Raw genomic sequence first — 24,164 nt, 5'->3', positions numbered from 1 at the left:
CATAATAGGGTATCGGGATGCTTCGTTGGCATAGTCCCCTCGTTCGGCCTATCTCAATGTAAACCAAAAACTCAAACAAACACGCATAACTGGATATCGGAAAAGCTATGCGCCAAACAACTGTAACATTTCGTTTCAATTTTAGCACTTTTGAACATTAAAATTGAATGAATTGAATGTCACTTTGTTTAGCTTTTGTAGACGCCATGATTCTTCGGCTTAGTGGGTAGTCTATACACATGATCATAAATGACATGATTCTGAAACATTTCGAATTGACTTTTCAATAACTGAACATTTGATGCGACGGTCAAAGACGCTATTTTGAACTTGCGTATTTGTTTTCAACGAATAATAACTATTTTACAAATTGAATATGGGCCGAATATTGAGGACATTTTTTTCACTATGTACCCAAATCTTGGCCTATCAGTAAAGTGACGTCAAAAACAGCGATAAAAAGACGTCAACAGCATTTTTTGCGTAAGAACCAGAAAGAACGAACAGAAAGAAAGATTTTGTGTGCGGTGACTGTAAAATATAACACAACAATAGGATTGCGTTGTTTTCGTTACTAAATTAAGAAAGAATTTTAGTTAAAGTGATTTATTTATAGTTTTTTGAAAATTTGGCTCCGAAAATATAATTTAAAAGTAAGATTGGTGAACAAACAGAGATAATACTTCAGCAGAAATATTGAAAAAATGAGATAATTAGTGGTTCTAGTGCATGGATAGCAATAGGCCAACGTTGTATCCACTAATAGGCCAATTTTTGTACCATAGACCAACGTTGCATACCATCGCATCGAATCTTTTCAACTTAATTAAGTAAATTCTTGAATGTTTACGCTAGTTTACTTCCAATTGGTGAAATATGCATTGCCTAGAGTGTGTGATAGAGCCGACATATTATTTCTAGTGCTATTAATTCATGAGTTATGGTCAAAATTGTCAAGGCGGCTTGCAAATTAGGCCAAGGAATGGTACATATACCCTATGTTGCTTAAAATCGAAGTTTTCTTTTTTCTTTGAATGAGCACACGAATTCCAATTTTACAACTCTCGTTAAAAAATAAGACGCACCCTAAGCCCGATACAAGGACAGTCTGAGCTGCAATGTTACGACTAGCAGTTGGTAGCTGGCGCTCACTCATATCGTAATGTGGTGAGCTTTCAAGACTTTATTGGAATGACAATAATGTTGAGCACGGTTAACTCGTTTTTTTGCGAACCATTGAACGCCCGCATTCCTACACCGCCTCTTGGTGGGTGGGCTCACTGAAATTGGCAAGCTTATCTGGAATTACGCACATGCAGCTCTGACAACTTTACCACCCACAAATTACGTCACAATAATATTGGACACTTTCAACGCCACCTTATCCCTATATCTCTTATATACATATCTTCACCATCAATTGAAGTGGTCCTAGCTACAGCGGGGTGACGGATTCGTTTCCCGGTCGGTCCAGAAACTTCTAGATTTAGAAATTTGCTTGACTGTGTCCAAGGACAGAATATACACGATATACACATGCACATTGGCAGAGAAAGCTTTCAGATAATAACTATGGAAGTGCTACTAGAACACTAAGCAGAGAAGCAGGCTTTATCCCAGTGGCGACGTTACTCCAAGAAAAAGAAGCGAAAGACCCAATGGGAACGATTTGAAATTACTAATGGCACTCAGACCCTATATCACCTTATAAAACATAGTGTATCGTATTTTTATGATCCTTGATTTATCTGTTACCGTCCAAGGTGTTTCACAATTCAAATCGTGAATTAAATTTGTTATTAATAATCAAATTTTCATTGGAATTAAGATAATTTCATGAAAAAAATGGAAGTCTACGGTACAAATAAAAAAAAAACAATGTACACACTTAAATTTTTTCACCGAATCTCGGCAGTTTTTCTTGCTTTTTACCGAGATTGGCACCGCCGAGCGCTCAGCAAACCTGTTTTTCAACGAGATCTCAGCAATCGTGTTGTTTATTTGCTGAGATTCAGGAAATGTTTTGCCGAAATTCAGCTAACAAACATTATTTTTTACCGAGATTCAGTATACATATTTGCTGAGCCACGGCGGTGCCGGTGTTTGCCGAGCTCAACTTAGTGTGTAGGTCCCCAACATCCGATAATTTTCACAAGTTCTATTTCAGTACAAATTGTATACGATCGCTACATTCTGATCCGTATAGATACAAATCAACTTTGATTGAGCAACCATTGCACTTTTCGAATCAAATTAAGCATGCTGTGCCAAATTTCTTGACCATTCCGTTCAAGACAAAAAATGCACTGAACGAAAATTACTTGAACAATGCCGTTTGAGGCATATACAGGGGGTGGCCAAAATATTGGGTTTATGAACAATATATTGATACTTCTTATTAAATGTAATATTTTCTCTCGACGAATAAAGTTATACCGGTTTGACATTTTCACCCATATAGATGAAAATATGTCTAATTTACGATACCACATAAAAATTACTAAATGTGTTCTTCCTTTAATTCAAATAGGCTCTAATATATCTTATTAGAGATATCTTGAGAACAGAAATAGAAAATCTTTGGATATCAAAACTAAAATTTAATAACATTGATGTAAAAAAATTACATTTTTTCGAGAAAGATCCAAAAATTGTCAATCCATCATAACTTTTTCCAACGTTCAAAAAGTACCTATGTTTTAATAACTTGTGAAGTATTAATATATTGTTGATAAACGTTCGAAAAATCATTCAATTCGGTTCACTGGTTTCCGAGATATGGCAGTTCAAAAAATGGTTTGTCTAAAAAATAGTGTATTACCAGAACGGTTCTAACTACACGAAAGATTAACCAATCGAGCTCAAATTTGTACAATGATGCACATAGAACAGTCAAAATTTGGGAATTTTCGATGCACTTTTTTTTTGAGAGAAAGAAAAGTTGACTATCCAAAACATTTTTGCCACCACCCGTATGTACCTAGCAAATACCATGAGAATATGCGCGCTCAATTTCTGGTCGGTTCAAGATCTTTTCGTAAAGGAGAATCCATAAATGACGTTGCATTTTTGTTTTTACTTTTTGACTGTCTCCTGTCCTATGCTACAAGGTATTTTCTCATACTTATTGCATGACTTATTACACTATCGAAGTATCCCCATGCCCCTGCTCCTCCCTATCAAATGATCCTCGTAGCAATCTAGAGAAAGTTATCTGGAGGAATCTAGTCTCAGGAAAACAAAAATCCCGAGAGTCCTATGAGAAATGTTAAAAGAAATCACGGGAGGAATCTCTCAACGAATTTCTGGAGAAATCCCCGAAGGAGCAGTCCATGTAAGAATACCTAAGTAGTCCCTGAAAAAAACTCAACAGGAGTCCTTAAAAGAATCCTGGTGGAATCTTTGAAATAATTTCAGAATGCTCCCTGGAAGAATCCAAAGAGAAATCTAGGAAGAAAGAAAGAGAGGGAAATTTCAGATAGCATCCTGAAAGAATTCCTGGAGAAACCGGGAAGAATCTCTAAAAAAAATATCGGAAGAAACCCATAAAGGAAATCCGAAAAGAAAAATTGAAGGAATCGAAGAGTATCTCTAGGGAAACTCCAAATAAAAGAATACTCGAAAGAGTACCGGAAGGAATCTTTTAAAAAATCCCGAAAACAATCAATCAAATAATCCCGGAAGGGCTCTATGAAAGAATTCCTTGGGGGAAATCCCGAAGAAATCTTGAAAGGAATATATAAAAGAAAACCGAGAAAAATTGAAGGACCCCCTGTAAATAACCCCAGAAATTTATGATTCCCTCTTTGAATATCCTGATGGAATCCCGACAGAGTCCCGGAAGAGATCTATGAAAAAACTGTGGAGCAGTTTACGAAGAAATTTCAGGAGAAATCATTGGAAAAATCAATGGTAGAACCCCCGGGAATCCCAAGAGGAATCCCTGGAGAAACCCTAAAAGAAACCAGGAATAATCATGGATGAATCTGAAGAATAATCCGTGACAGAATCCCTCCACTTTGCACTATTTACATGCATTCCTTATGGGATTAGCCATAACTGGTACACTATGGCGAAATAGGGGTCAAAGAAGCCGAAAAGCTAAGGAAAATCATTTATTTCTATTATAATTTGAGCGAATCGTGAAGTTTGAATGATTGCACCCTAAATTTGGAATACCGTGTTCGGTAAATTTTTGACGAAAATAGAACAGCAGTATACAGCTACACTGCATTGTTTACCATTTGCACCAGGTTTTGACAATTGGTGTACTTAGCCTTAGTAAAACCGATTACCGAAGCTGCCGAAACAGTTCTGCTGTTCTATTTTCGTCAAAAAATTGATGAACAGGCAATTCAGGATTGAGTGCGTGCAGCTGTCTTTTGTGAACGTGATCTGTTGTTCATATTTTTTCTTGTTGATTTTCATCATTAAAGGTTGAAAATCAACTATGGCGAATTTGAGGTACTACAGCCATAACTGGTACACTGCGCCTAGTTGTGTTTTTTTTTTGCAAACTATTCGAAAGATTCTTACTGATGAAATATATCGTAGCAATCCATGACTTCTATGTAGATTTAAGAAATTAATAAATCTGTCATTAGTTCTCTAAGCGTTCAAGCAAACACACGCGTTTTATTCACTCTGCTGCCCATTAGGTTATGGGCCCAGAGAAAGTTCTGTGAAGAATCGAAGATGCAGCAAGCAAATCCTGGAAGAAGCGGATCCGGAGACTCGACGGCCGTTACGGGATCTCAAGCTCGGGCAGCCACGCAGAATTACTCCACACAGAACCACCCGGCAATCGAACGCCTGGTCGGCCGCGAAAACTGGCGAACATGGAAGTTCGCAGTACGGACCTTTCTGGAGGTGGAGGACCTCTGGGACGTGGTGCAGCCTACACCGGATGCCGACGGAAATCTCCCAGTGGTGGATGCGCGGAAGGACAGGATTGCAAGAGGCAAAATAATTTTGCTGATCTATCCGGTGAACTTCATCCACGTCGAAGAAGTGAAAACGGCGGCGGAAGTCTGGAAGAAGCTAACCAACACCTTCGAAGACACGGGACTCACACGCCAGTGGGCACTGCTGCACAAGCTCATCACGACCAACCTCAACAGCTGCGGTTCAATGGAGGCCTACGTAAACCGGATGGTTTCCACAGCGCACCAGCTGATTGGAATCGGGTTCCCGCTGGACGATAAGTGGATTGGTATGCTGCTACTAGCTGGCCTGCCCCAGGAATATCGTCCAATGGTGATGGGCCTGGAAAATTCGGGAATCGAAATCACAGGTGACATCATTAAAACAAAATTGCTCCAGGAGACGGACTCGTCAGTGGTTACCATGGAACCAGCGTTTGTTTCGGCGAAGAAAAACTCAAGCGGTTCCCATAGCAACGCGAACACAAGCCCGAAGGGAAAAGGACCGAAATGTCGACGGTGTGAAAAATTTGGTCACATCGCGAAATACTGCCAAGCCAAAGGACCAGCAAAGCGGAACGGACAGGACAGGAAAGGGGACGCCTTTTGCACCGTTTTGTCTGTACAGGACGCTGCTGCGGACAAGAGTTGGTATTTCGATTCGGGTTCAGCCAAGCACCTCACCAACAACAAGGCACTTCTGGAGAACGTACGGGAAGCGAATGGTAGCATCTACGCGGCGAACAAGGGCATGATGAGAATCGTTGCGGAAGGATCTGCCAAGCTACAGCCCACCTGCAATCCCGATGCGGTCGAAGTGCGAAATGTCGAGCTGATTCCGGAACTGGCAGTAAACCTACTGTCAGTAGGTAAGATTGTTGACCAAGGCCATACTGTTACTTTTAGGAAGACTGGATGCGAAGTGGTCAATCCTAGCGGCAAAGTCATCGCTACTGGATGTCGTTCGAATGACCTGTTCAAGCTAGAGCAGAGAATCCCCGAGGCGCTCGCCTGCTCACCCCGAGAGACGGCGAAATTGTGGCATCAGCGAATGGGGCACCTGAGCTCCGGGAATTTGACGAAACTCAAAAACGGACTTGCGATGGGTATCAAATACGATGGCACGGACGGCGGAGGCTGCAAAATTTGTGCCGTCGGGAAGCAAGCGAGATTACCGTTCAACCACGTGGGAACACGGGCCAAGGAAGAACTGGAGCTGGTCCACTCGGATATATGCGGGCCGATGGAACAACCGTCACTGGGTGGAGCCCGTTACTACTTGTCGTTCACCGATGACAAGACTCGGAAAATATTCGTCTATTTTCTGCGAACCAAATCGCAGGAAGAAGTGCTCCAGAAATTCAAGGAATTCCACAGCATGGTCGAGAGGCAAAGTGGCAAGAAGCTGAAGGTGCTCAGGACGGATAACGGCTGGGAGTTCAAGAACAGAAGCTTCCAAAACTTTCTGAAGCAGTTGGGAATCCGTCATCAAACATCAGCTGAATACACTCCCGAGCAAAACGGTCTTGCCGAGCGTGTCAACCGGACGGTGGTGGAACGCGCGAGGTGCATGCTGTACGAAGCGAAGCTGCCCAAATCGTTCTGGGCAGAAGCCGTGGCAGCAGCAGTCTACCTCATCAATAGGTCACCAACCAAGGGTATCGACGTGACGCCGGAAGAAGCCTGGACGAAACGGAAGCCGAATCTTTCCCACATCCGAATTTTTGGTACGGCCGTGATGGCGCACGTTCCGAAGCAGAAGCGCCAAAAGTGGGACCCAAAAGCTGAAGAGTGCGTGCTGACGGGATACGATGACGAAACGAAAGCTTATCGCCTTTACAACTTGAAGGCGGGCACGATCTTCAGAAGCCGTGACGTAACATTTCTGGACGAGGGAGTCCACGAGCGTGAAGTGGTCGTAACTGCGAGGTCAAGCGATCCGGACCGTACATTCGTTAGACTGGATTTCACGGTTCCGAATATCGACGATGAAGCCCGCCCAGAAGCTTGTGAACAAGTGGACCGCAACGAGGCGGACGACGATGAAGCGATTTCGAGTGATGAGTCCTTTGAAGATGCTGATGACACCGTGACAGATCCTGCGCTCCCACCGCACCAAGTTTCAAATCCGCCCGTGTCACAGGCGTTGAGGCAAAGTGGTAGGGAGCGCTTTCTTGCAGGCAAGTATAGAGATTTTCGTTTAGAAACAAAGGGACTGCCGTCGTTAAAATTTTCAGATGATCGGAGGCGTTCCACCGTCCAGCCTGCAAACGTTACCGAGGAAACCGCTGCGCCCCCGTCGTCTTCAAATTCAACACCCACCAGCGATGAGATGCAAGGAGGGTTGATGCTCTGCGATAGGGGGCGCCTGCCCCAAGGCAAGTATTTCAATGATGTTGTTCCGTGTTCAGATACTGGTGCCGATTTTCAACAGCCGAAGCTGGACGACCCAACCACGCACCAGGAAGCACTATCTCGTGATGATGCGGAACGTTGGCAGCAGGCGATGCAGGAGGAGTACGACGCGCTTATCTCCAACGGTACCTGGACCCTCGCTGATTTGCCGAAAGGACGAAAGGCAATCAGGTGCAAGTGGGTGTACCGGACCAAGCAGGACGGCAACGGCAACACCAACCGATACAAGGCGAGGCTGGTGATAAAAGGGTACTCGCAACGAAAGGGGGTGGATTATGAGGACACCTACGCCCCGGTTGTCCGTCACAGTTCCTTGCGGTACCTCTTTGCGTTGGCGGCACGGTTGAATCTTCAAATCGACCAGATGGATGCCGTGACAGCTTTTCTCCAAGGCGAGCTTTCGGAGGAAATATACATGGAGCAGCCCCCTTGCTTCACGGATGGGCGGAATCAAGCCAAGGTGTGCCGCCTCAATAAGGCCCTCTACGGCCTGAAGCAATCCAGCCGGGTCTGGAATACGAAGCTGGACGCCGCGCTCCGAAAAATGGGACTGGAGAGTACCGTGTATGACCCCTGCGTATACTACAGGATTAGCGACGGCAAGGTGCTGTTTGTGGCCGTGTACGTAGACGACGTCCTCATCTTCACAAACTGTAAACGCTGGAAGAAAGAAATAAAGGCAAAGTTAAATCAGGAGTTCAAGATGAAGGACATGGGATCCGCCAAGCATCAGAAGGCCGGCTCCAGAGGCACGTTATCCTCCATTTGGGACTTTTGTGCCATCAAATCCGCCAAGCATGCTTTGGGTATCAGGATCACGAAGACCGATACGATGGTGGCACTGGATCAAGAATCGTACGTGGAGGCGGTGTTAAGCAGATTCAACATGTTGAATTGCAAGCCGGTGAACACCGCGATGAATGTAAGCGAGAAGTTGACCAACGAGATGTGCCCATCGACTGCTGAGGAGGTCGAAACGATGAAGAATGTACCCTACCGAGAAGCGGTCGGATGCTTGATGTACTTGGCCCAAAGTACACGCCCTGACATCTGTTACGCCGTGAACGTTTTGAGCCGGTTCAATTCCAACCCCGGCGAGAGACACTGGAACGCGGTGAAACACTTGATGCGATATTTGAGAGGAACGTCGCAGTACCGGTTGGAGTACCATCGGGACGAGAACTCGGCAATACAAGGGTTTTCCGATGCCGACTGGGCGTCCGACCACGATGATAGGAAGTCGATCACGGGGTACTTGTTTACTGCCCAAGGAGGAGCTATTTCGTGGAGTTCAAAGCGGCAACAGACCGTTGCCCTTTCAACGTGCGAGGCCGAGTATATGGCACTGTCGGCTGCAGTACAGGAGGCGCTCTGGTGGAAGCGGTTGCGAGGATTGTTTGAAGATGAAGCGAAACTCGAAATCCATTGCGACAACCAAAGTGCCATAGCTGTAGCCAAGAACGGAGGATACCACCCTAGAACGAAACACATTGACATACGTCACCACTTTATCCGCGATGCTTTGGAGAAAGGTGACATTACCATTACATATGTAAGAACGGATCACCAGACAGCAGATGGCCTAACAAAACCGCTGCCAGCTGCCAAACTGGTTCCATGCCGTCAAGCGATGGGAGTTCAGAAGCCAATGGTTTGAGGAGGAGTGATGAAATATATCGTAGCAATCCATGACTTCTATGTAGATTTAAGAAATTAATAAATCTGTCATTAGTTCTCTAAGCGTTCAAGCAAACACACGCGTTTTATTCACTCTGCTGCCCATTACTTACTAATTAATATTAACATTACTGGGCTAAGTTTGGTCAGATAAACATATTTGCAAAAAAACACTCATATTAGGGGGATTCACTTAACAGCGTAAACTGATTAAACTGATTAAACGTCGTGATCACCAAGGCAATCTTTGATTATTTCATTCGCAAAGTCATGAAACATTTCAAATAAGCAGAAAATCATGGCTTACGCAGCAATTTAATCTGTTTAGTGAGTACCCCTATTGTATCTTTTTGTTGAGCTAAGATGTTATCAAATCAAATCAATTACACTGCAGCATAATCTGGCGGGGAAATGTCCAGCTAAAATCATTTTAGTAGCAGATTTAAGTCCGTATGAACAACCCCGGCGTACACACACACACACACACACACACACACACACACACACACACACACACACACACACACACACACACACACACACACACACACACACACACACACACACACACACACACACACACACACACACACACACACACACACACACACACACACACACACACACACACACACACACACACACACACACATACACACACACACACACACACCAACTTCAAATTCTAAACCACGAAAACAAATATGCTTCAAATTTGAAATTACACTCATAACCGTGATCACATGTAATCTTTGCAGCGACGTTTGCGCCACCTAACGAGCCAGTTCTGAAATTAAGTGTTCTAGTGATCTGTTCAAGTGATCTACTAAACAACTACTCCGAGGACAGTACATCGATAATTCACAAGATATTCACATCAAAAGTACTGTCCAAATGTAGGTGTACATCTAACCAAGATAGTGATTTCGATGCATTTGACTACTTAATTGATAAGTTGTAACAAAAATAATGTGGAACATTACAAATGTTTACACCCCGCGTTGGGCAACTATGTAATAAAATAGAACCCTAAATATCCGATGAAATAAAGAACATAACAAATCAACAACTTGTTAATTTGTTACAACATCTAGCATACAAGCACAATGTCTAACCAATCATCCAGTTTTTGTTGTAAAAGGTATTGATGCAAAACTCTATTTCTTCAGTATTTTTCGTATTATTCAACTCGTTGAATATTTACGACTTGTGCAAACAAACATCGTTTTTAAATTTTCAAATGTAGTTTTGATACCTCAGTTGTTGGGCCCATATAGTCGATGCGGTAGCCGCACGGGTATTCAACATGACCATGCTGAGGATGGTTAACTGTTCAAATCTCGGTCGGTCTAGGAACTTTTTGTTGTGGAAATTTCCTTGCCCAAGGAGGTCAAAGAGTATCTTCGTGCCTGCCACACGATATGCACATGCAAAATGGTCATTTGTCAGAGGAATCTCTCAATTTATAATTGAAGAAGTGCTCATTGGAAGAAGTAGAAAAAGAAGGCCCCCTATCGTTGCTGCTTTCTTGTATTGTAACAGCTAGACCAAATTGAGATTGAAGACCATCACTTAACCCGAAGTTAGATCAATCACTTATCTCCAAGTTAACGAGAAAACCTCAACTGTGGTTCAAACATGCTTGACATACATATTCTCGAAAATCATCATTTTCAGTATGCATCAAATGTTTTCTCGGGGTCTCCAGTTAGCCTAGTGGTTAAGGCTATGGACCGCCAATCCGGAGACGGTGGGTTCGATTCCCGTTCCGGTCGGGACAATTTTCTCGACTCCCTGGGCATAGTGTATGATTGTACTTGCCTCACAATATACAAATTCATGCAATGGCAGACAAAGAAAGCCCTTCAATTAACTGTGGAAGTGCTCAAGGAACACTAAGGCGAAGTCCCAGTGGGGACGTAGAGCCATAAAGAAGAAGAAGATGCATCAAATTTTAAGTTGAACAGGGGGATGTTGCATATAGTTCGATAAAATTTTCCAGTCATCGATAAACGTATGTGTGTAAATGTATTCGAATTGCCCCTGGTAGCCAGCCAGCCAACCAGCCAAATCTGGGCCACCGGGTCCAAGAGAAGTGGTTTAACATTTTTACCCGTTTTCGTTTTCAATTTCCCCTTTCCGCGATCGACGATCGCCGTCACGTCGTCGTCGCTCTCTTACCGCTGCTGGCTAGAGGTATGCACAACCAGCCGATCCGATACGATCCGATCGCAAGAGTATAGGACCGGACCGGACCAACAACCACCCGCGATGAACTGAGAAATCCGGCTTCGATCGATCAGAAAAGGCATCAACGAGGCGCGATGCGACGACGCACGGCGGACATGCATGTGAGCTCAGCTTGTTGTTTTCATGAATTCATGATGAAATTTTGTAAGTTCTGCGGTGTAGCCTACTTACCGCACTCGATTGATCTACCTCTTTCCCTCTCTCGATCGCAGCTTCAACCCAAAGTGAGGCGTACCGTACCGTCGTGCGGGGCTTCTTTATACACTTTTTAATGGTTTTTCAACTTTATGACATTATAACTCCCAGAGTAGTGAATGTATTTCCACAATTTTTACACATAATAATTGTGAGTATGTATGTAGGATGCATGCAAAATTTGAACTAAATCCATCCATAAACAAAAAAGTTGTCCATACATCAATCGGAGACATATCATATAGAACCAGAGGGGGGCTACTTTGGACATTCATAATTAAAACAAAACTGCAGTTAAAATTCCGGGTTTATTTAGAATACTACTTTGTACCAATACTTTATTTTTTTTTTTTATTCAAATCGTTTATTTTATAGGCCACTACGCCCGAAAGCTTAACTGGGCCGATAATACCATTAGGATTCACAATCGTTCTGCGAACCCTGATTAATACACCTTTTTTTGTACTCCTTCATGCTTCGAGTTAACATCCTTCGTTTGGTGGTGGTATCGTCAGCTTCATACGGCGAGGAAGAGCTGCCGCCGCCGCCGCCACTGCCGCCGTCATCGTCGTCGTCGTCAACGTCATAGCTCTCATCGTCTCTGCTCTGTATTGTTTCCGTAGGTACGCTTACTGATCTTGACTCAGCCTGTGTTTTGTCGCTTGCCTCATTGTTGCGCGTCTCCGTTATGTGTTTATTGGAGGAACACGGTTTGCTGCTCATCGGTGGGAAATCACTGTCACTGAATATTTTTTCGGTTTGTGCTGATGGATTGGTTGATTTGGATGCTTGCGCTGTTTCGTGTTCGGTCGTTGTATTCGCTTTTTCTGCTGCAGCTATCTCCTGACATTTCTGCTTGGGATGAACAGCCCTGGAGCACCATTTGCAGGTTTTGAGCTGATTTTTGTGCTCAACGAAACAGATCTCGTTTTCGATTGTGACGTACGATGGAATGGAGCCTTTAAGCCGCATCTGTAGTAGTCTTACCCCGTTGGGTATCCCAGGGAAGAACTGTCTCCAACGCTCGTTTTGGATAGAGATCACTTCTCCAAACCGAGTCATAAAAGCAGCAACGGTGGCGTGAAGCACGGATGATGGGAGATCATGTACCCGCACTGTCACTGCCTCACTATCGACGTAGACGGGAATCTTGAACCTTTTGTTGTTAAAAACAAAAATTCGCCTAATATTGTGTGCCTTTTGATAACGCATCGCGGTATCATGGTCCACCATTTCTATATAGACACATTTACGGGAATTGTGAAGCTGTATACTTCTAACATCCGTGAGTTGTAGCTTGATCTCGTTTTCCAGGAATTGATGAACCTGCCCAGCGTCAGGCCTCGCTGGAAGAACGCTGAGGTCGATCACGAGAGTATTTTTCCTAACAATACTCATTTTATTCGAAACGAAGAGTGCGACCGAAAAGTGTACGCGTCCGATCGATTAGAGCAAAGGATGTCAACTGTGTACCAATACTGTTGTATACTATATCATACATTATTTCAATAAATATATGCGTTTTTAGGTGGTTCTATGCTACCTTTGGTATTATGAGCAGCGTGATATTTTAATATAGACTAAAAGGCTGTCTGGGGGCCATCATTCCATTATTTAGGTGAAACGGTCATTTATATTGTGTATCCATACAAATATTCGATTGTATATGCTACGTCGATACTTCTTGCACGAATTGAGCAACCCTTTGAAATTTATGAACTGCAGAAACAATGCTTACAGAGCAAATGTTCTGATACGTTATCTATATTTTTATGATTCATTCGATGTTTTTTCGCCTCCTGACAAGCAATAAAGAGTTTGTTTGAAAAACAATTTCAACCAAATGAAGGGGAAAATATTGCGTCATAATAGTCCCAAAGACATCAAACAGATTTGAACGATATTTCAAATTAAAAAAATCCATATTCAAAAGTGTTCAAAGTAGCCCCGTATTTCAAAAGTAGCCCCGCACGACGGTATATTGATGATGTATGCTCTTTTTCGAATTAGTACTTTTCGGAACTTTTTCCAACATGTGTACCTACAATGTCATATTAAATGAAGTTGATCAGCCACGATAATCATTCATATTCCATTCTGCAGTAGTATGAGCCTTGAATAGGTTTCATTTATTTTGTAATAGCCAAAAACTTTTACAGCACTCTTAGTATTTATTCAACTTAGCAAGCCTCGTTGGATAATGTTCGAGTCGTGCTGAAACTTGTTGCAAAAAATTAACTATTTCCGTTCCAGAGCTTCCAAATTTACTCCGGTTTACGGTACACCTTTGGAATCGACCCAGACCTCTGATGCGTCTCCGGTCGGCGGTGTCGGTCACAAACACCGGAGTGCTATTATGGGGCAGAACGGAATTGACAAATTGTCGAGTTTGATCATAAAAAGTGTGTGTAGGCAGCTAAGTGTTCAAGCGTTTTCCATGCACACTTGCTCTAGCTCCATTGCACAGAGTGCAGCATCAAGTTTCGCCATTGAGCAAAACGGAATAAGATATTCATGAGAGGTGATTGCCAATGGAGGTGCGTTGGTAATGTTGCAGCAACATGTGGTAGAACGGAATCGGAAAAGCGATATTATGTCGCTTAACGTTGGGAAATCTTTGCATAGGGTTTTAATCTAATTCCCGTCTATCTACGCACCGACCAATGATGGTCGATCGAATTTATTCTTGCAACTCGCCTAACGCCTCACGGGCAATTTTATATGAAGTACTTATTCATAAATAAACTTCCATATCATGTAAAGAACTCTTCTTTCCTTAAGATTGAATAATTGTCCCTCGAATTCTGTTTCCGTCTAGTCCACGTCTATTTCGGGCACAACTTGAACTCAATTCCAGGTACGCACACATTCTATGTGATTCTTCGCAATCCAAATCAAATCATGTGTTCAAAGTACTTTTTAGCAGATAGCTTTAAAATTGAGATGACCAAAATATTTCAAATAATATTTTTGCCATGATTTTTGCCCACTAGATCATACTCCATACGCCATCACAGTGCAACGAAGAAATTTTTCTCTGTGATTGTGAAATACGATGTTTCGTATACAGAAAATCCACGCACACATTTGCTTGCATCCTCCTTTGACGAAGACAACTTGTTGTTTACATTTTACCGAAGGGAAAAAATAATGAATTAATCGAGCAGCTTTTGCTGCAGACGTGAAATCTACATTGGAGTGCTACAGAGCTTTTGTGGGGTGTGCAATGCATTCACACTGTGCATTCAACAAGTGAACTTTCAAGTGAATCTGGCGAAGTGAAAATTGAACGGTGATGAAGAAAAATTCGGCTAGCCGCTGGGTTTTAGGTCAGAGATGGAAATGTGCTCATCGTAAAGCAACTCGCGAGTAAAACACCAACGGTTCCGAAAGTAAGCCGTGTGTGAGCTTATTCGCACCCGGCTGCTTCGTGAGTACGAAGCAAAAAGAAAACAAAAACACTCACGAGTTTTTTTTATGAAAAACTAGTGGAAGTGCATTTTACCATTTTACTGTGGTGTTGGTAGCAAATCAAGTGATTATTCATCGTAAACTAGTGCTTTATAATAAATTGTTCCTGAAAAGCAGAACTTTCAGTCGAGGATGTGTTTTTTCATCAAACTGTAAAATGCTATGAGCTGCTTCGCGAATCACAGGCAAGTGCGTATCGGCTTGGTTTACTGATGAGTATAAAGAAGTGCGAGTATCTCGGAATCCTGTTGTTCATGAGTAAGTTTGTTTTGCGTTTATACTCAGTATATGCTCAGCTGCAGTCATAACCATTTTCCATCCCTGGATTTGATGCGATTGCTTTCGTCGAAAACAAAAATTGTCAACTCGTTAGTGAAATGAAATTGAAACGTGAAATCTAGTGCAATTATTCGATTTCCAGTACTAAAGAGGCTGGTTATCGATAGTCTACATCTTTTTGCTTTCATCTAATGAGGCATTGACAAAAGTAAATCGGAATATATGTAATTATTGGCTATTTACCGTCTGATGTGATGGGAATTTGAGCATATAACGAAGTAGTTTGTTACCCTACTTGTAGGACCAACATCCATATATTTTTTCTTTTATTTGCAATTTTTGTTGGAAGGGGGCAATAAGCAAATCTATTTTAACCCTTATGTGGCCGACAGGGTACCCGGGTACCCAGAGCCCATTTAAAAAGCACGGTGTAGAAAAAAGCAAAAAGTTTGTCGGACACATAACGGTTAAGGTAATTATGACATTTTTCAAGACTACTCTCGATTAGTGAGCAGAATCGGATTAGGCCGAGTTTTTTTATCTATCACCCCAAAAAATCGGGAAAATTGTCTTGTATGAACAGCCAAGTCATTTTTTAATTTGCCCCATACAAATCAGTTTCCTTATGGTTATCTGATACCTTTATGAACTTGAGCAGACGCGGTGGTAAAATAGTTATATGCAGAAGATGCAGAAATTGATGATTTTTTTTCAGCACGGGTCGTACATTTATCAAACGAGGCTTACCGAAGCTTGGGGTGCTATTGCGAAAAATACTACGTGAGTAGGATCCTTTGTAGATTACATAGTTCTGCAGAACAAGCTATTAATGAAAAGCACGCTTGATTATTTACATCAAACTTGCAGTTCATCTTGCTATTGTTTGCAGAAACAAAAATGACTGAACAATTTATATAGGCAAATGTGACGAAAAGTACTTTGAGTCACAAAGTGAAGTCTGTGAGTATAGGATACATTCTTCAAATTCGCCATCATACGCAGAATCTACCATCCAGATTATTTGATTAAGCGCGTCACCCACTGGTGAATCGGTGGCAGCCAGCTCAAAGTTCGTATGGGTGGTCGGTTGAAGCGAAATAACTACATATCAACATGTGTAATAAATAATAACGCAAACTTACGTAACCTGTCTCGTATTGAGACGACGACGAACGTGAAGATAAAAGCAAAAGCCGGTGTGTACTACACCACCTCGTCCGTCACACAGTTCAGTTGGCTTGCTGCTTTTGTTGCAGTGAGGTTTGAACTTCGAAAATGGGTTAAGTTTCTTTATGTTTCTGTTGGACGGGGTCTGTTCGAAATTGGGCTTAATTTGTCTTGTCCGTCAGACCTTTTTTGGTTTACCCGCAGAGTATAGCTACAGTGTATCAAACTATCGTCCGAGCAGAATTTATAAAATGACGGTTTTTAGTTAAAGCATTATGATCTTTTTGGAACCATCACAAAACCAAATAAGGAATTATGGTTTTATGACGATTTTCGTTTTGCTTTAGTTTATTAAAAAAAAAAAGAAATCAATCTATGCTCTTATTTTTATATACATCAAGTTTACTGAAATGATAGCTTGGTTGACTACCTTCTATGCATCAACAAAAAAAATATCAAGTAATAAAACAATTTTCTAAATTAACCCTCTAATACCCAATCTCGCCTTTAGACGGGGTATAGTTTGATCATTCTTGTAATTTTTGTCAAAAATCAAAATTTTTATATTTTTGGCTGATATTTAGGGCTGTTTTGTATATCTCAAAATGGTTTTTGGTGTATTATAAAGCGTATTTACATTTTTTGAAAATAATCGAAAAATTGATGTTTTAGTCACCTTTTAGAAGTCATTGTTTATTTTGTATTGAATCGCTACAATTAACATATTTTAAATTTTTCCCAAATCATTCTATCCTTGTTTAATAGTTTAAGAGAATCGAATACACTCTAAAATTATTTTCCTTAAAATTACACGGAAAATAAAATTCTCTGTGAAAAAAATTTAAACTAATAATATTTCAACAATAATCACAAAATCTCAAAATGTTTTCATCTCAAAAAATCCGTTCCCCAAATTGGCTTCCAGGAAAAATATAAAAGTGTGGGGATGTTCAAAAATAAAAATTTGAAAAATCAAAAACTGAAATTCACGAAATCGAGAATTAAAAAGAATCATCTTCTAAAACATGTTTAAATCGATTTTAGATGACGAAAACTGATATTTAGATCAAAATCAAAAATTTGGGTATTAGGGGTTAAAAACTGTGCGGTCATAATATATCTCACATATGAATCTTCTTCAGATTTTAAATGATCTTCTAATCTTCTAATCAGTTTCTAAACATTATGGGCTTAGAAATAGTCATCTAGATATACTTGCTGTGAAAGTTTCAACAGATTTGAAAAATGCAAGAAAATACTGACGTTTGACACTACTGTACATGCAATTATTTGATACACTGTATACATGCCTGCAGCAGCTACCAGAGCACAAGTGAATTCACATGAGCGAGATCGAATGGTTTTCTGCAACTGTGATCACCATGTATCGATAAGGATCTGTTTGGCATGAGTTGATAAATTGACTGTTGGCATGTACGTACATTGAGTGGTCGATCCTACCCATTGTTACTGTGTATAGGCAATGAAGTTATTTAACTTTTCTCTAATTAATGGCAAATCGACGGGCTCCAACAGTTTGAACATATTTGTAATTGTGGGAGACACATTCATATGGCATCGCAATATCAGCACGCATGTAGCCATTCCATACAAAATCGATATAGTGCAACTCCGATTGACATGAAATTAGGTGGGTCTGTAGTACACACTAAGATTCAGATGTTCCAGCTCAGTAATTTTTTCACTGAGTTCAGTATTTTTTCCATCTTTTTACTGAGTTTTCAACAGCAGATTTATTTCGGTACACTCGGTAATCGTATTTACCGTTCACCAGTAACGATATTTACCGTGCTTCAGTAACATTTGACAGTTTGTGAGCTGAGCTCGGTAACTCACTTACAGAATATCCGCAAAATAAATAACCGAGCGTACCGAGTTAAATCTGCTGTTGAGAACTCAGTAAAAAGATGGGGAAAATACCGAGCTGATCTTAGTGTGTACATCGAACATAATGAGACCCGTATTTTTTTTTTATTTCCGCCAGTCGGGGTGACATTGGGCCTGGGGGGTAACTTTGGGCCAAAAATCAAGAAAGATGTTTCGCTCAAAATACTAAAATTTATCAAATTGATTATCAAAAAGTGGTTGGTATACGGTGAATATAACTTGCGTTGACCATCCGATGTAGAAAAAGTCACATTTAGTCAATATTCTATTAAGAAAACTTGATGTGAATTTTATGGTTAGGCGTACTGTATAATATCGTTGTTTTAAAATGCCCAGCAGAATACAGCCGAAAACCGAACATGTAATGAATTGCTGTTTTCTCGGTGTGTTGGGTAGTTGTTTTGAAAAGTATAATAAATTTTCTTGGTTTTGTATGCTATTTTGCATTAAAAACTTATTTACTCAAGCTGTAGTACAAATACTTCGTTTTGGGGGTGACTTTGGGCCATATAAAAGCAATGCAATCAGTACGAGAACCTTACAAATGTGAATTAAAACGACTGAGAGTATTCACATTATTTTATGCATAATATGGTGTAAAATTTTGGAAATAAATGTTAGATTCATGCAAAATTTAAATTCACGCATATCAGTTGCTAGGCAGATGATAAAGAAATATTACTTTCGTCTTTTAAGAATGTTAGTTGGAGTTATATTTATGTGATAGCGGATATATTGTGTAGGAACGTTGGTCGTTTACAATGAATGTGGTAAATTGTCACGTTTGTTTGTCTGTGATGTTATTTTGAAGTGACTAGACACTGATAGGTTGTGGGTAAGTATCTATATGATTGATAGTTTCGATTTTCAAGGGATATTATCTCACATTGAACTGTTTTGTTTGAATTATAGTGTTTGGCCCAATGTCACCCCCTAGAAGGGGTGGAATTGGGCCAATTTCATTTAAGCTATATCATTGTCAAAATTAAAGTTAAAGCATTTTCACTTTAAACAATCCTAAACAGTATAAAAATGAACGTGTCTACCGAATACAACTTTCATTTAGAGCTAAAGTGTTGTTGTAACGACCTACAAAGAGATGTACTATGCAATTTTGGCCCAATGACATCCCCACTGACGGTTCATCATCATCATCATCAAAATGAACCTTTTTCAGTTAGAGTGGTCCAAAAAATCAAGGTTTTCCAAAACTAAAAAGTTTACAAAAAAAATCATAATTTTCAGACCGGATGACCAATTTTTTTTTAATGCTTGATTCAGGAAGAGATTTATTCTTCAATCACTTAACCTAATTTACAGCTCTATTGTCCACTAGAGCACTACGTAAGCGTTTCCTATTGGAAGCTGTACATACACTTTGTACAGCGCCTAAATGTTTTCTATTTCTAGATTGAGTTTAAATAAGGGCGACAGTAACATGAGAGAGTTCTCTTCATCGACTCTCTCTTCTGCAAATTAAAGTGATAAGTGGTTCAGAATTGGCTGAGTTATAGCAGAAAAGTGCCCAAAACAGGACCCCTGCCGAGATAGTTCCACTTCCCTATTAGTTTTTTTTTACGTTTTCGTCATTTTTGGACCAAAGAGGTCCCTGGTTTGACGTAACATTCAAAAACTCAGAGATTTATGTTGTTCAGTTTTTTATATGATTTTTTTTTGAATATGAATGACTCTCTGCATTTCAATACTAGCTACTCTAAAACTTCCTGGTATTGTATTACTTTTTGAATGATTTCTGGTATTTTTGGTACACATAGTATTAATATAGGGATTCAAAATATATACAAAATTAAAAAGTGACATGTAGGGGAAAATTTGACCTTTTATTTAAAAATCATCTGAAAACTAAAAAAAACATACATGTCTTTTTTTGTATGTTACGCCAAAATTCCGGAAATTTCTGAGAAAACAATAAAACCAGCCATAGTAACGTTTTAAGTTTGCTTTATAAGAGCCCAAAGTTTAATTTTCAGAGCTCATTGGATTCATTTTAGTTTTATAAACTATTTATACCGGCAATTGGAAATGCCGTAAGTACTTAAGGTGAAACATCAAGAAATCCCATTGAAATTTGTATGCAAACTTTAGAGGCACAAATCTGACGAACGAAGCATCGAACCAAGCCGCACTTGTTTATTCTGGCTTTGCTCACTTTCAAAAGAAGCAGCTTTTCCAAAACGAGCGCATTTGTTTACGAATGTTTAAGATTTGTGCTCTTGAAAACGTGAGTAGGAATCCAAGTCGGCCATTGTGGAAGCCATATTTGTATTCTCTGACGTTTCTCCTTAAAGCGTTCCATAAAGTACCAAAAATATTCACTTACGACAATCTAGGAAACAGAATCCATGGATGATATCGATGTCATAGTTGTTCAAGCAAAACAAAGAACAGCATGTTGGAGAGTTATTGTTCTTCTACATGAAGCTTTGAAAACCTCTATAATTGTGGTCCACTTGGTTGGAAGTCGTTCTTATAGCGGTTGTCAGAAGGCTGTTAGGGAATACTTGGTTCTATTGCCAGTTTTATAAAATTGATTATGAAAACAGCGAATAGAGCAGTAACTTTAAATGTTACTTAGGAGATTTTCCTTATCAGTTTAATGAAACTTTCTATAAAACTGACTCATACATCTTGATAACCTCTTTTAGAGTCAGTTATGGCTAAATGGACCACTCTCGGAGAGGTTTCGCAAACCGTATCAAGAGTAGCAAAAATATTTTTTTTAAACTTAGTTGAAAATTTTACCACTCTCAGCGGTTATGATGCTGACCATGTTGTTGACAGTTTAGCAGTTCACCATTACAGCTAGGTTTTGGGACGTTATTGGCTTTCACAAATTTTAATATTTTTTGCTCAATTCCGATAGCATTAATGCCAAAGAAGGAAATAACCACAAAATATTAGACACCATATTGTCTAATGTGCCGTTTCAAAGTATCCAACTTATTACGTTTATTAGGGTGGCCCAGAGCAAAATCTATCAAGAAATCAACTTTTTAAGGTTTTTCTGATTACAAATGTGATAATTTATTATGTTTCCTTTAATTTTATTGGCATACGTTGTTCGGAGAACTTGTAGCAAACAAGTATAACTTTCAATTTGTGGAAAAAGAATTAATTTTTGTCAAATTTTAGTGTAGTTATGATATTTGAAGTTCGAAAATACATAGTCGAAAAACACAAAATTGATTTGATGCACCTCTTAATTTCAATGGATTTGGCTGAAATTTTGACCAGTAATCTCTTTTAGGATGCCAATCAAAATATGGGGGTGGACTTGAGAATCAGAGAACATTTTTGAAAAAGTTGACAGGCCTAATGACCAGTCAGTGGTGCCTAGCTACCAATAGATATCGTGACGAATCGAATGGACCTTGTGTTACGAGTTCTGGCAGTTTTATCACTAGTAAACGGTAATAAACTACCCATATTGATGAGGTTTGTTTATTCTTGAATTTTGATTTTATGGATAGCTTCAAGAATGCTATAAAGCCTTTCATCAATGGTTTTGATAAAAGTAGTCATAAAACTGTGAATTCCGTAATAAAAATCAAACAAATCCAACCAGCAATAGAATTGTTAATTGGGCTCTGTTTAGGAGCAAAAAATGTAAATGAATTAGTTTTTCACGTTTTCATAGTATCAGGACCAAGAGTGCATTCTGTTTGGTTATTTTTATCAGAAAAATAGCTGTCTCGGCAAACGTTGTTCTGCCACTTTGTGTTTGTTGAACTCTTTTTTGCACCGCACTCTAGATTGGATTTATTGCGATCGTTTTGAGAATCTACTAGCTCATACAAATCTCAGTATTTCCACATTGTTCTACTTTTTTGGTTGATTCTTCCTACATATGAAAACTAAACGAATCTTAAAGAATATCTGAAGAAATCCTGTTTCTACCGAAACCCATGAAAAAAAAATGTTGGATGAATCCTAGCAGATATTCCAGCAGGAACTCCCTTAATCCTCCTTCAGCATTAGGGTCATGTTTGACCCAAACCGCACACTACGTCAGGGAACTATTCCCAACGTGATGCAAGAGGAAGTTTGAGGAGTTCTGGTAGAATATCAATAAGAAATTCTATAGGAACCCTTGGAAAAAATCCAGGAAAAATGCTCATAAGAACTCCATGAATAATTCCTAAAAAAAATCCTCAGAGGTATTTTAGGTAGTCATTTTAGGTAACATTTCACGACTAGACCTAGGAGGAATCCCTCGTGATTTCCCAAAGGAAAAATCCGTGGAAGAATTCCAATAGATATTCCTGATGGAATCGCCACAAGAATTCATGGAGCAATTTCCTTAAAAAATCCCCGGAAAATGTCTGGAGGAATTCCAGCAGGAATGGCTTGAGGAATCTCAGTAGTAATTTCTGAAGAAAAGTCAGGAAGCATTTTTGAAGTAATACCAAGAGGAACTCATAATTGGAGAAAAAATCTCTGGATGGTTGCCCTTGGGAGAAATTTATTGTGGAATTTCTAAAGGAATTACAGCAGCTACAATTGGGGGAATTCCAGATGGTATTTCATGCGAAATTTCTGGATTATTCACTGTATCATTCCGAAAAAAAAAGCAAATGGGACGAGATTTATAATTGCATAGCCCTTTTCAAATATAAAGCATAAATAGTTCGTTACGTAACTTGTATATGATAGCAAAAAATATCAAATGAAATTAAGATTAATTACAAAATGACAAAGCTGAGTAAAAGTACTTTTATTTTCCGTTCAGAAAATAATAATAATCTGGTTAGAAACCCGGAAAATAGAAGGCTAAATAGAAGAAGACAATCTATTTTAAGTTTTTGCATCAAAATATAATAAATGTCGCAATAAAAATACTTATAATAATCGGATAATCGAGTCTTACCTGCATCGGAGAATACCTGACTTCCTTTGCTGAATACACTAGCCTTTCCAGCATACCTCATTTCTTCGCAATGAGAAAAAACTACGCAGAGTGCGGGATTGGAGACAAACAGACATGGGCCGAGTGGAATGGAGACGGCTACTAAGTACAGCAGAGGCCACCCAGGCCTTAGCCTGATCGGATCTATGACAAAAGGTCGAAGGTCATAAGGTCGAAAGTCGAAAGGTCGACAGGACAAAAGGTCGAAGGGTCAAAAGGTCGAAGGGTCAAAAGGTCGAAAGGTCTAAAGGTCAAAATAAAAAAAAAATAACAAGGCCAAATGTCGAGAGGAAGAAGGTTGGAAGGTCAAAGGCTCGAAGGCTGTAGTTAGTAATAAAACTGAAAGGCCAGGATTCGTTAGGTACGAAAAGCGGATTTCAAATTTATTCAAGTACCTGCAGCGCGATGATTTACGCCATAAATGTTTTTCGCATTGCGTCACTCATAATCAATATGAGTTTTTGGATGGAATAAAAAGAAATGGTCAAAACGAATAGAAAAATTACGTATAAAGTATCAAAAATGCAATGTCTAATAAGTACATTGAACTAGAGATTATTAAAAAAATAAAACATAACGTCGATCTTCACATCTTTTCATATTTAAGTAGATCTCTGTAGGAGATCTCTTTGGACATATTTAGAATCAAATTTAAAATAATCGCTGTGATAGTATAACTAGAAAGAACGATGTTGAGGACTCAACGAAACCATAAACTTGAATTCGCATACTTGAGAAACACTGAATTGTACTCACAACCCACACACACACAAACATAAGTAAGAAGTCGTACGTAAATGAAATGCAACATCAACAACACACAAATCTGTTCAATAAAAACTACCAAGCAGTAAAGTGCGCGTTTTACCAAGCTCCAAATCGAATCTTTTAATACGGTCCGAAAAACACCAAAAGTATCGGTAGTCGGTCGGTCTAAGTGACAAAGTGTCGAA

At 39.9% G+C, this 24,164-nt stretch overlaps 1 protein-coding gene across 1 annotated transcript in view; it reads left to right on the top strand.

Moving 5' to 3' along the window:
- Window positions 1-24,164, top strand: part of LOC109430221 (3-hydroxy-3-methylglutaryl-coenzyme A reductase) — a 168,583-nt gene that overhangs the window by 45,454 nt on the left and 98,965 nt on the right. The window lies entirely within an intron of this gene.

The sequence above is a fragment of the Aedes albopictus genome, chromosome 1 (genome assembly GCF_035046485.1).
Source record: "Aedes albopictus strain Foshan chromosome 1, AalbF5, whole genome shotgun sequence".
NCBI lineage: Eukaryota > Metazoa > Arthropoda > Insecta > Diptera > Culicidae > Aedes > Aedes albopictus.
Note: the sequence above shows the minus strand (reverse complement) of the source record. Positions and strands in the feature narration are given on the sequence as shown.